Source organism: Scyliorhinus torazame, chromosome 10 (assembly GCF_047496885.1).
Source record: "Scyliorhinus torazame isolate Kashiwa2021f chromosome 10, sScyTor2.1, whole genome shotgun sequence".
Taxonomy (NCBI): Eukaryota; Metazoa; Chordata; class Chondrichthyes; order Carcharhiniformes; family Scyliorhinidae; genus Scyliorhinus; species Scyliorhinus torazame.
The window spans coordinates 72372743-72385021 of record NC_092716.1 but is presented as its reverse complement, the minus strand read 5'-3'; the positions used below and the strand labels follow the sequence as shown (position 1 = coordinate 72385021).

Sequence of the window (12279 nt, the reverse complement as noted above, 5' to 3'; positions counted from 1 at the left end):
AAATAAAATTCTTTACAACCCAACATCACAATTTTCAGCGTGCAAGAATCCTAAAGAAGAATTTTAAAATGTACTGTTTTGAAAAAAAATGTATGAAGGCAACAGACAAAACCGCCCGACTTACTATATTAACTTCATTAACTATATTAATCTGAATGCAATTAGTTAGCAGCTAGTTTTAATGCTGAAATCAGTGATCCTGGTGAGAACAAGAACTTATTTGTCAATCTGCTAAATCTGAGCGGGTGAGAGAATTTGGTCAATGGGAACAAAACTTCAAAACGAGGTCGCGAAGATCAACATCAGTACAAAATCCCCCAAAATAACTTTGGTTTAGCCTCCACCGTGCTATCAAACCCATCCCTGGCATAATAGTCCAGATTTCCATCAATGCTGCCAAATAATTCCCTACCAGCCCAACATTTCAAAATATACATTACATATTTCTCCAAAAGCTCACTGGATTTATTGACCAAGTCACAAATGCTAATTCAACACCCTCGGAAGATATTAAATTGCCAAACTAAAATGTATCAAAAAACCCTTTCATGGCACGCAAAATTTAACTTCACAGATGTCATACCCAAAGAATTGTGAATTCAAAATAAACCATGGAGTCTTTTGGTCAAAAAACCTAACCTAGGCTTGCAACATTTGCGAACTGTATAAGCCCTCTCTACTCAATTTCTTCTTCAGAATTCACACCCTGCTGGTGTGGATTTTTCAAAAGTTCAATGGAAATCTCAAGCCTGCTTCTGTGACACAAGATCTATTTCCCAGATAAAAACAGAAAATGCTGGAAAAACCTAGCAGGTCCAGCAGCATCCATGAATAGAAACAGAATTAACGTTTTGAGTCGACAACATCCATCTACAGAACTGATTTCCAGTATCCGCAGTATTTTCTTTTTATCTATTTCCTAGACCTGCACAAAGAACAATTCTGACAATTAATTTAGGTGGTGTGTTGGGAAACAAAAATCACTCATCACCTAATCCAACCTTGACTACCAAGAAACTTGGTGTCACATCAAAATTATTTCTACTTTACAACACAATGGGAGACACCAAATATGTACATCACTATGCAGGGAACATTATACATTCCCTGGTTAACCGGTCACAATTTTGAGGATAACCATGCGTGCAGAATACTTATACAAGCACTTCTTATATAAAAGCTGACAAAATGAGGTGAAAAGCCAAATGTAGCACCAAGGTGAGAGGGAAGACAAAAACCAGGTGAATCAGAAAGTGATAATAATCAATGGCAAGATGGTTTTAAAATTACTTAACTGTGGAAGACAGGAAATTTATGGTGACCTGAAGCAGTCATAATCAGACTCAAAACAATCAAGCATGAGATTAGGTGTTATACCATCAGACATAGGAGCAGAATTAGGCCACTCGGCCCATCGAGTCTGTTCCGCCATTTAATCATGGCTGATAATTTCCTCATCCCCATTCTCCTGCCTTCTCCCCAAAACCCCTGACCCCTTGTTAATCAAGAACCTATCTATCCCTGTCTTAAAGACACTCAAGTGATTTGGCCTCCACAGCCTTCTGCAGCACAGAGTTCCACAGATTCACCACCCTCTGGCTGAAGAAATTCCTCATCTCTGTTTTAAAGGATCGTCCCCTTAGTCTGAGATTGTGTCCTCTGCTTCTAGTTTCTCCTACAAGTGGAAACATCCTCTCCATGTCAACTCTATCCAGGCCTCACAGTATCCTGCAAGTTTCAAGAAGATCCCCCCTCATCCTTCTAAACTCCAATGTGCACAGACACAGAGTCTTCAACCATTCCTCATACAACAAGCTCTTCATTCCAGGGATCATTCTTGTGAACCTCCTCTGGACCCTTTGCAAGGCCAGCTCACCCTGAAATACAAGACCCAAAACTGCTCACAATACTCCAAATAGGGTCTGACCAAAGCCTTATATAGTCTCAGAAGTGCATCCCTGCTCTTGTATTCTTGCCCTCTCGACATGAAAGCTAACATTGCATTTGCCTTCCTTCTTTTTTAAAAACGTATTTTATTACAAACATGTATCAAAACAGATTACAGCGAACAAACACACAAGCTTCCCATCAACTATACAGTCTGTACAAATTTTTCCTCTTTTTCACCCCCCCCCCCCCCAACGAAAAGCCCTTCAAACACGGTCAAACATCCCCCACCTTTCCTCAAACCCCCCTGAAGAGCCCCTTAACTCATACTTTATCTTCTCTAATTGCAGGAAGTCGTATAGGTTACCCAACCAAGCCGCTACCCCCGGTGGCGATGCTAACTGCCACTCCAGCAAATTTTGTCGCCATGCAATCAGAGAGGCGAAGGCCATGACATCGGCCTTCCTCCTCTCCATGAGTTCCAGCTTCTCGGAGAACCCAAGGGTCCGGGTCCACCTCCTCCTCCACTATCCTGGCTAAGACTGCGAATACTCCCGCCCAGAATCTTCCCAATTTTTCACAACCCCAAAGCATGTGCGCGTGATTCGTTGGCCCCCGCCCACACCTCTCACACTCATCTGCTACCCCCTGAAAGAACCCACGCATTCTCACCCAAGTCATATGCACCCTGTGCCACCTTAAACTGTATCAGGCTCATCCTTGTACATGAGGAGATCCTGTTTACCCTTCGCAGTGCCTCACTCCATACTCCCCAATTGATCACCATTCCCAACTCCACTTTCCATTTCTCCTTGATCTTCACCACCCGCTCACCCAGCCACTTGTATATATCCCCAATTCTTCCCTCCCCTTCCACATCCGGGAGCAGCAGTCACTCCAGCAGGCTGCATCCCAGCAACCCCCTCCAGACCTTTCGCGCAAAGTCCCTTACCTGCAGATACCTGAACTCACTCCCCCTCGGCAGCTCTACCCTCTCCCTTAGCTCCTCCAGACTGGTGAACCCTTCCTCCAAATACAGATCCTTCACCTTGACCAGCCCCACTTCCCTCCACCTCCTGTATACACTATCCATCCCCCCCTCGGCTCAAACTCATGATTCTCGCACAGCGGCATTCGCACCGACATCCCTTCCATCCTAAAATGCCTCCTCAGCTGATTCCATATCTTCACTGTGGACTGCACCACCAGGCTCCTTTGAACCACTGGCAACGTTGCCGTCACCATAGCCCTCAACCAGACCCCTTACAAGATTCCTCCTCCATCCTAACCCACTCTACCCCTTCTCCTTCCCACCACTGCCGCACCTTATCCACATTCGCCGCCCAATAATAATGAAGTTCAGCAATGCCAACCTGCATTTGCCTTCCTAACTGCCGACAGAACCTGCTTGTTAGCCTTGAGAGAATTTTGAACAAAGGACTCCCAAGTCCCTTTGTGCTTCCGATTTCCTAAGCATTTACCCATTTAGAAAATATTCTATGCCTCCATTCCTCCTTCCAAACTGCATAACCTCACACTTTTCCCCATTGTACCCCACCTGCCACTTCTTTGCCCACTCTCCTAGCCTGTCAAAGTCCTTCTGCAGCCCCCTTGCTTCCTCAATACTACCCGTCCCTCTGCAGATCTTTGTATCATCTGCAAACTTAGCAAACGTGCCTTCAGTTCCTTCTTCCATATCATTAATGTATATTGTGAAAAGTTGTGGTCCCAGCACAGACCCCCAAGGCACACTACTCGTCACTGGCTGCCATTCTGAAAAAGACCCCTTTATCCCCCACTTTCTGCCTTCTGCCAGTCAGCCAATCCTCTATCCTGCCAGGATCGTACCCTTAACACCATGGGCTCACAGTTTCCAATGCGGCACCTTGTCAAAGACCTTCTGGAAATCTAAATAAATCACATACACTGGTTCTCCTTTGTCTAATTTCTTTGTCACCTCTTCAAGGAACTCTAACAGATTTATCAGACATGACCTCCCCTTGACGAAGCCGTGCTGACTCAGTCCTATTTTATCATGCACTTCCAAGTACGCCGCAATCTCATCTTTAATAACGGACTCTAAAATCTTACCAATGACCGAAGTCAGGCTAACCGGCCTATAATTTCCCATCATCGTCCTCCCTCCCTTCTTAAACAAGTTACATTAGCCACTTGACAGTCCTCTGGGACCCTCCCTGCCTCCAGTGATTCCTGAAAGATCACCACCAATGCCTCCATAATCTCCTCAGCTATCTCTTTTAGAACTCTGGGGTGTAGTCCATCCGGTCCAGGTTATGTATCCACCTTCAGACTTTTCAGTTTCCCCAGATCCTTCTCCTTAGTGATACCTCTTTTGTCAGCTTGGATCTGGTACGTCCCTTGTCTGAGAACCATGAATTAAATTGCTTTTTTGGAGCAAGGAGATAGATTAGGGGCTGGCATCATCCACTCCACGCATTGGTTCAGCAACTCTTAAGAAAGGATTTTTTTTTTTTTTTTTTTTAAGTATTGGACTCCAAACATTCACTTTTTCCCTTCACAGATGCTGCCAGATCTGATGAGTTTTTCCAGCACTGCCTTTATTTCAAATTTCCAGCATCCGCAGTATTTTGCTTTTATGTCAGTTTCAAGTAGTAAGACAGAGCAGAAGTTGAAGATTACAGAGCGGAGACGGAGGGCAACATTAGGAATATGTTAATCAGGCGTTTGAAAGAAGTTCCTCAAATATGGGAACAGTATTTTGGTAACAGGAACAAACCAAATCCGTAGCAAAATTGGAGAAAGTGAAACAGTGCTTTTGTACAGGAGCCATTTGGAAGTCTTACTTGGTACAGGGTCAGTTTACTTCACATGACCTCTTGCCAAAATAGGCACTCAAGTGAGTAACTGGTGTCCCAAAAATGAGGTGAACTTATTTTTTAATTTCCCTCTGGCTGGGAATGGACAGTGGAAGTTGCAAAACGTTCAATCTCGCCACAAACTCCTCACTGTTCCATATTTACAGACAGGAAAATTGAGCTGCTCAAATCCCAATTAAAGCAACATTTCCATAGTTTTTTATTGGGGCTTGGGAAGGAGACGATAAAGATAGATCCCAAAACAAACCAATAGTACCAGGATTACAATCATTTCACACATTATGTAGCACGATGCAGATACACAATAAACCACATGCCAAAACAGTCAGGATATACCCGACATTTCACAATGCACTGCAATATTAGAAACTAAATGTGTAGTTTTAGACACTTAGAAGTAAGATGTTATATTGAGCATCAACATAGAGATAATAGGATGACCATATGTACAAATATTATATACCACTTCTGGCATTTAAAAAATGAATTAAGGATTAGCCAGATAAAAAGTAACTATACTTAAATTAAGATACAAGAAAAATTGGCTCCATGTATACTGAATAAGGGTCTAATTTCAACTTGGTCATATATATCCCACATCCACAAAACCCCAACGTGCTTCACAACTAATGATATATAATCAGCTAATATATTTGATCTGCAATAAAGATATACAAGGTCTCACAAAGTAATAGAATAAGATAAGTGAACAATATGTTTTGGCGCTATCAGTTGGAGGGGGATAAATATTGGCCAGAGCACCAGAAAACCTACTGTACCTGCAAAATTACAATCAACACCCTGATAAAAGGACATACCTAAATCAGGCCTGAAAACTACAATGGTGACTGCTGTACTGCAGGAGGAAAACCAACAGGTACAGCCCTATTTACAGAAAATTAAGTAAGGTAGCTCAATTGTCACTGTCAAAGTTAATCCACTCCTCAGAGAGTTTAGCCTCCCAATCACTACTAGTCATAATTAAATGATCCACACAATGGGAACTCACTAGATTGCAAAAAATATTAAATAAAGCCGGGCTTCAACACTGGCACATCGCTCCACAGCGTTGTGATTTATTGCCACGGGGCCCTAAATATGTACATAAGCATCAAAACCAAAGTTTAGCGGAAATATATGATCAACATATCGAAATCAGATCTCAAATGGAGACAATGCTTAAATCATGGATGCAGCAAATACAACTTGTGTGTTTTAAAGTATGCAATACAAATTTCTTTCAGTGAATTGAAATTATAATGTAGCGCTCTGGCGATAAATAATTATCCAAATGGTGCAGCACTTGGGAACATTTTCACGTCCTGGCCATTCTATGCCTCTATGGCCTTGAGCGGATAAGCAGCTGGCGGCGCGACAGTGACTCAGTGGAGCGCTGTTGTACAATGGAGCCATGACTCATCCGGTCAGAGCAAGCACATCCTCCCTCCCTGCCTCCCACCCACCCGCTCACTCACTCACTCCCCTCCCTCCTTAAACGACCGCACAACGAGCGGCCCCCAGTTGCCTTTCCTTCCTTCTCGCCACTGCTGGCTCCCCCGCTGGGCTTGGCCATTGCAGCCCGGGGCCACGCACGTGTTTCCACGTCGCTACTCGCGGATGGAACCCTGCGCTGGCAGGAACCCCGGGCGCCGGCGCGCGGATGGAACCCTGCGCTGGCAGGAACCCCGGGCGCCGGCGCGCGGATGGAACCCTGCGCTGGCAGGAACCCCGGGCGCCGGCGCGCGGATGGAACCCTGCGCTGGCAGGAACCCCGGGCGCCGGCGCGCGGATGGAACCCTGGGCTGGCAGGAACCCCGGGCGCTCACACAGCGTCGGGGCCGTCGCCGTTCCAAAAAAACAAGGCGCAGACAGGAGCTGCGCCATTGGCCTTTTGCAACGTTACCAGCAGCCCAGTCTTGACTCGGGGTGGGGGAGGGGTGAGGGGCTGCTGAGGGGGATCTGCCCCCCCCCCCCCCCCCCCCCGGACGACACAGGGGAGATTAAAAGAGCGCACCAACAAAACAGGGCTGTCTGTCAGTTTAGGGGCACCAGGCAAGAAGTTACATTTTCACCTCTCTCAGAGTGACCCACTGCCGATATTAATCCCAATACCAACAACACTTAAAATAAACGGGGGGGGGGGGGGGTTAAAAACAAGGAGACAAAACACCCCGCTTTTGGGATCTCTCCTCTTTTCCTTTTGGTTTGCCTGCTGCAAGCTGAACTTACCAGAGAAAAGGCCGGCTCTAAAGGAAGTATTTATGAAGAATGATTATTTGCGAAGTTTTAGTACGGAGTCGACCTCAGCGCTCCGACTAACGTGATACATTTCATTTGCATATTTCTTTTTTGTTTTCTGATTGGACACTGGCGGCTTTCGGGGTCAGCGCCGACACGGCTGCTTTATTAGAAAGGGTTGTTGGGTTGGCCCTGGGTGGACGGCGCGGCGGGGGCCGCCGCCGCTCCAGCTCCCGGGGATTCGGGCTGGAATTGGGGGAAAAAACCCGGCGGAGCCGCTCGAGACGATCATGGCCGTCCCGCGGCCCGGCCAATCGGCGGCGGCTTTACTAAAAAGGGAGCGGCGGGGCGGGCGGCGGCGGGAGGGCGAGCCCAGGCCAGATGAGCCGACGCCTCGGATTGGCCGAGAGCAGCCAGCGCGCGGGGCGGGGGGAGGGAGAGGCTGGCGAAGCGGCCCCCAGTGGCCGAGGGCGGAATGGCAGCGTTGGTGGGGGGAAGCCCAAGCAGCAGCAGGAACTCCAGCCCCACGTCAATCAACCCCTTTGTCCGGTCAGCTCAAGATTCACTGCTGCCACGGAATGCTCAACAAATGGCCTGGATAAATATTAGCTTTCAAGAAATAAGGAGGACTTTTATTTTTTTGTGTGTATGTGGGGGTGATTTGCAGGCAATTTCATTCGGTAGCACAGTTGCTTCACGGCTCCAGGGTCCCAGGTTCGATTCCCACGTTGGGCCACTGTCTGTGCGGAGTTTGCACTTCCCATTCCGGCGTGGGTTTCCTCCGGGTGCTCCGGTTTCCTCCCACAGTCCAAAGATGTGCATGTTAGGCGGATAGGCCATGCTAAATTGCCCTTAGTGTCCAAAACGTTTAGGTGGGGTGCTCTTTCCAAGGACTGGTGCGGACTCGATGGGCTGAATGCCCCCGTCGGCACAGTAAATTCTATGATTCCCGCAGACCAATTAGACCTTAGATATAATGCATGCTTTATTTTGACACAATTCACCTAATTCCCTGTCTGAACTTGTTCTGAGCTTGACCAAACATTTGTTTTTAAAACCCCTGAACTTTTAAACATTTTTTTTTTTACAGGTATGATTTTCTTTGTCTTTGACATTGTTTTGTCTGTTAGTTAAGGAAGTGTTAGGAAATGCAATGGAATTCACGTTTCAACACACAACGAAGGAAAAAATGTGATATCAAGCCAAGATGGACCAGTCTTCATGTCTGATCTCTCTTCCCAATGTCAGAGCTTCAATTGACCCCAGAGCCTCAAATCAAGAGAGAAAAATCAAACAGGGTTCCAGCTTGTCGTGTTAGGAACACTGGTCTAACACTGGCTGCAACTGGATGCAGCTTAGATCAGAAAGATACTCCAGACCTTGAAGTTAGTTCAATCAGGTTTATTGAACTGATAGCACAGTTAGCATAGTTCTCTGTGAGTTCAACTCTCTGCTAACTTAAGTGTGGTTACTCTGACTGAACCAGACTAGCTCTTAGCCACGTGGTGGAGGTGTGAGATTGTAACAACACCCTTGATTGCCTCTTTCCACTGATGAACATTTAGAGAGTCAGAGTGTGAGTGCCTCCTGTCTTTTATAGTCAGATCCCATCCCTGAGTGTCCTGCCTGCTTATTGGTCATGTCCTGTTCTCTGTGTCCATTAGCTGCTTGTCTGTATATCATTATGTGTGTATCTGCATATCATGACACAGCTCACAATCCACAATTCAGTGGCCCCCTCCCTTAACCAGACAAAGCTATGTGCGGCACGGTGGCACAGTGGCTAGCACTTCTGCCTCACAATGTCAGGGACCCCGGTTCAATTCCGACATTGGGTGTCTGTGTGTGGAGTTTGCTGTTTCTCCGCCCCCTGTCTGAGTGGGTTTCCTCCGGGTGCTCCGGTTTTCCCCCCTAGTCCAAAGATTGGCCATATTAAATTGCCCGTTAGTGTCCAAAAATGTGCAGGTTAGGTGGGGTTATGGAGATAGGATGTGGGAGATTGGGTGCTCTTTCAGAGGTCGGTGCAGACTCGATGGGCCAAGTGGTTTCCTTCTGCACTTTAGGAGTTCTGTGGTTCTATGATTCTATTCTAAGTACAGCTTTAAAAATGGCAAATAACTAAAATGATCATCTTTGATCATGATAAGTTCCTTCCCACAGTCAAATACTTCAAGTTGGATCTCCAGATTGAATGCCGTTCATGGTGGAATGACGCTATATATGCAGAGGTCCAGCCATTGAAGAGTTAACAGAGGGGACAGGCGGGCACCTGTGGAATTGCAGATCAACATAATTCGCTGTCTAGAGGAGCCAGAAGGGAAGAAGAACGAAATCCTGTATTCCCACAGTGCCCACTTAACTCACAGCACGTGTACCACTCTCAGGTTTGGAAAGGGAGTTTTCAGACATGAAAAGTAAGTCATTTTTGTGACTCAAAAGGTCAAAGGGTGTTCAACAAAAATGGCACTGAAAATATGACCTTGAGTTCAATTCAGGATTGACTGGATCCTTTAGAGTCATTGGGGTGATTTAACTGAAGGGGAACAAAGTCCCATAGCGAGCATGTTTAGCCACGTGTTAGGTAGGGGCTACACATAGCCCCATCTTCTGCACTGAGGAGCTCCGCTCGCCAGAGCTCCACAGTGTAACATTTAAAATGGCATCCAAATCTTTGGAGCCCCAACGCAATCCCCAACCCTCCCAGCCATGATTCACTATGGGAGGTCCCTGCCACACACCCCCAACACCCACACAGGGCACCCCCAGCCCAATGGCCACCACACACAACAATGCCACCTAGGCAGTGCCAGGGTGCCACCCTGCCCAGAGGTAAAACACCTGGGGGCCATGACCCCTGGGAGACCCCCACAAGTGCTGTTCCCTCTGGTCCCCACTTGAGGTGAAGGGGACAGATTCCAACTCTTCAGGTGCCTCGGGAAACTACACATTAAAGTGAGACTAGCTGCCTCGATCTAATATGCAGATTTGCCAAAAGGTGATCACATTGCAATGGCTCACGAGATTGCGTTAGATCTAGCGAGGCGTTGTGAGCCAGATAGGTCCCGGGAGCGGGATCACACGGCTTCTATCGGCCATGTTGCACCGCAGCGCACTGCCTTTCAGGCGCAACGTGGCCATTCAATCGCACCCATAGCATGCTGTCAGACCTGCTGAGATTGTCCAGCATTTTTCGTTTTTGTTCCATTTTCCAGCACTTGGCCCATAGCCTTGTTTAATGTGGCATTTCAAGTGCTCATCGAAATGCTTCTTAAATGTCGTGAGGTTTGCCGCCTCTACCACCCTTTCAGGCAGTGAGTTGCAGATAGATTCCAACCACCTTCTGGGTGAAAAAGCTTTTCCTCACATCTCCTATAAAACTCCTGCCCATTTCCTGAAATCTATGCCCCTTGGTCATTGACCCTATGCACCCTAACTATGCCATAGATTTTCTTTTCCCTAATTAAGGGGCAATTCAGCCTGACCTATCCTGCATATCTTTGGGTTGTAGCGGTGAGACCCATGCACACACGGGGAGAATGTGCAAACCCCACAAGGACAGTGACCTGGGGCTGGGATCAAATCCGGGTCCTCAGCCCCGTAAGGCAGCAGTGCTAACCACTGAGCCATCGTGCCGTCCCCTCTATGCCATAGTTAATGCAAAATTAAAATTATTCCCCTTGTTTGAGTAATCATCTACCAAAACTTTTATATGTCAGCTGGCTGCTTTTCCTTGCAGTTCTGAGGTAAAAAGCAATATAATAACCAAAGCAAATATTACTTGTTAGTAATGGAAACCTTTTAAGTTATACATGTCTGAGACGGAAACATAAACCACTAACCATTAAGATAGGCCAGTAACACTGACGATACAGAGTAAAGTAAGGAGGTGTTGCAAACTCTGAAGGATCCAAGAACTAGCTGAAGAGATTTTTGTTTGGGCAGTTCTGCAGGTGCCTATTAGCCCTTGTGGCTACTCAGCCAAGGTTTGTGATGTGGCTTCATGCTCACCAATCTATAATCATTGTATCCTCAACAAACATAATTTTAAATCAACAATACTGGGAAATTGTGTGATATTCGAGTAATGTTGGAAGCATCATTTAATATTGTACAGCTGCTTGAAAAGGTCCTACAATCTAAATAAACCAGCAATGTATCTTTAAGTAAAGACAAAAAAATGCTGGGAAAACTCAGCAAGTCTGGCGGCATCTGTGGAGAGGGAAACATAGTTAATTTTTCGGGTCCATATAACTCTTCTTCAGAGATTTCCAGCATTTACAGTATTTTGTTCTTATTTTAATGTATCTTTAAATATAGCTACAAAGGAATAATCAAAATCGGCAACAAAACCAGGAGACAAGACAATAAAACAGAAATTGAAGTTACAGAGGCATATTTTTAAGATGCCATTAAAGAACATACAGAGATAAAGAGGTTTAGGATTCCAACATTCTGGGCCTAATAAGCAGAAGATACAACTCCAGTTGTAGGGCACAAGAAGGGGGATCTATACAAGGCCAGAGTTAGAGGAACTGAGTGTCATTTGATAGTTTTAGGGCTGGAGAAGGCACTGCGGTTGGATGGGATGAGGCCATAAAGAAATTTCAACATGAGAACAGGGGACTGGGAGCACATGGATGATGGATGAGCTGAACTTGGTCAGTGCAGCAGAGTTGTCAATGCACTCAAGTTACTGTTCTGTTACCTGACTAGTAATGAGAGGCCTGGATTAATGATCTGGAAACATGAGTTCAAATTCCATCAGGGCAGTTGGGGAATTTAAATTCAATTAATTAAATAAAACAAATCTGGGGGGAAAAAAGCCAGTAACTAATAATGGTAACTGCCCACATTTTTTCTGATAATCTTGTTCACTAATCATCTTTAGGGAAGGGAATTTGAATTGTGTAAGACAACAGGTGCATAGCAATGTGGTTGACAATTAAGTGCCCTTTAAAATGGCCTAGCAAGCCATTGAGCTGTATTAAACTGTTACAAGAATCAAGAAGAATAAAACTGGCATTGACCGAGGCAGCAAACATGATGAAGGCACACCTAAGCCGGTCAATTCTGCGAAATCCTGCACATTACCACCTGGGAACTTGTGCTGAAATTAAGAGCCATGTCCTACAGACCGGTCAAGCAGCAGCTTGGCTTAGTCATACTCACTGAATCATACATTTTATTCAATTTCCCATATTTCTTCCTCGCCCTCCCTGGGTTTGTCCCATCTCACCAGCAGGTCAGACTCGCCAGAGCGGTACAATGGAATATAGTCAGGAAAGAGTAGCCCTGA

General features: G+C 45.9%; 1 protein-coding gene across 7 annotated transcripts in view; it reads right to left on the bottom strand.

The window, feature by feature from the left end:
* Nucleotides 1-7216, bottom strand: part of chd9 (chromodomain helicase DNA binding protein 9) — a 306991-nt gene extending 299775 nt beyond the window's left edge. For all 7 annotated transcript variants that reach the window (XM_072518240.1, XM_072518239.1, XM_072518242.1 and 4 more), the window contains exon 1: nucleotides 6975-7216. The gene's annotated coding sequence lies outside the window, so the exon portion shown is untranslated. The remainder of the gene's footprint in view (nucleotides 1-6974) is intronic.
* Nucleotides 7217-12279: the final 5063 nt, after the last annotated feature.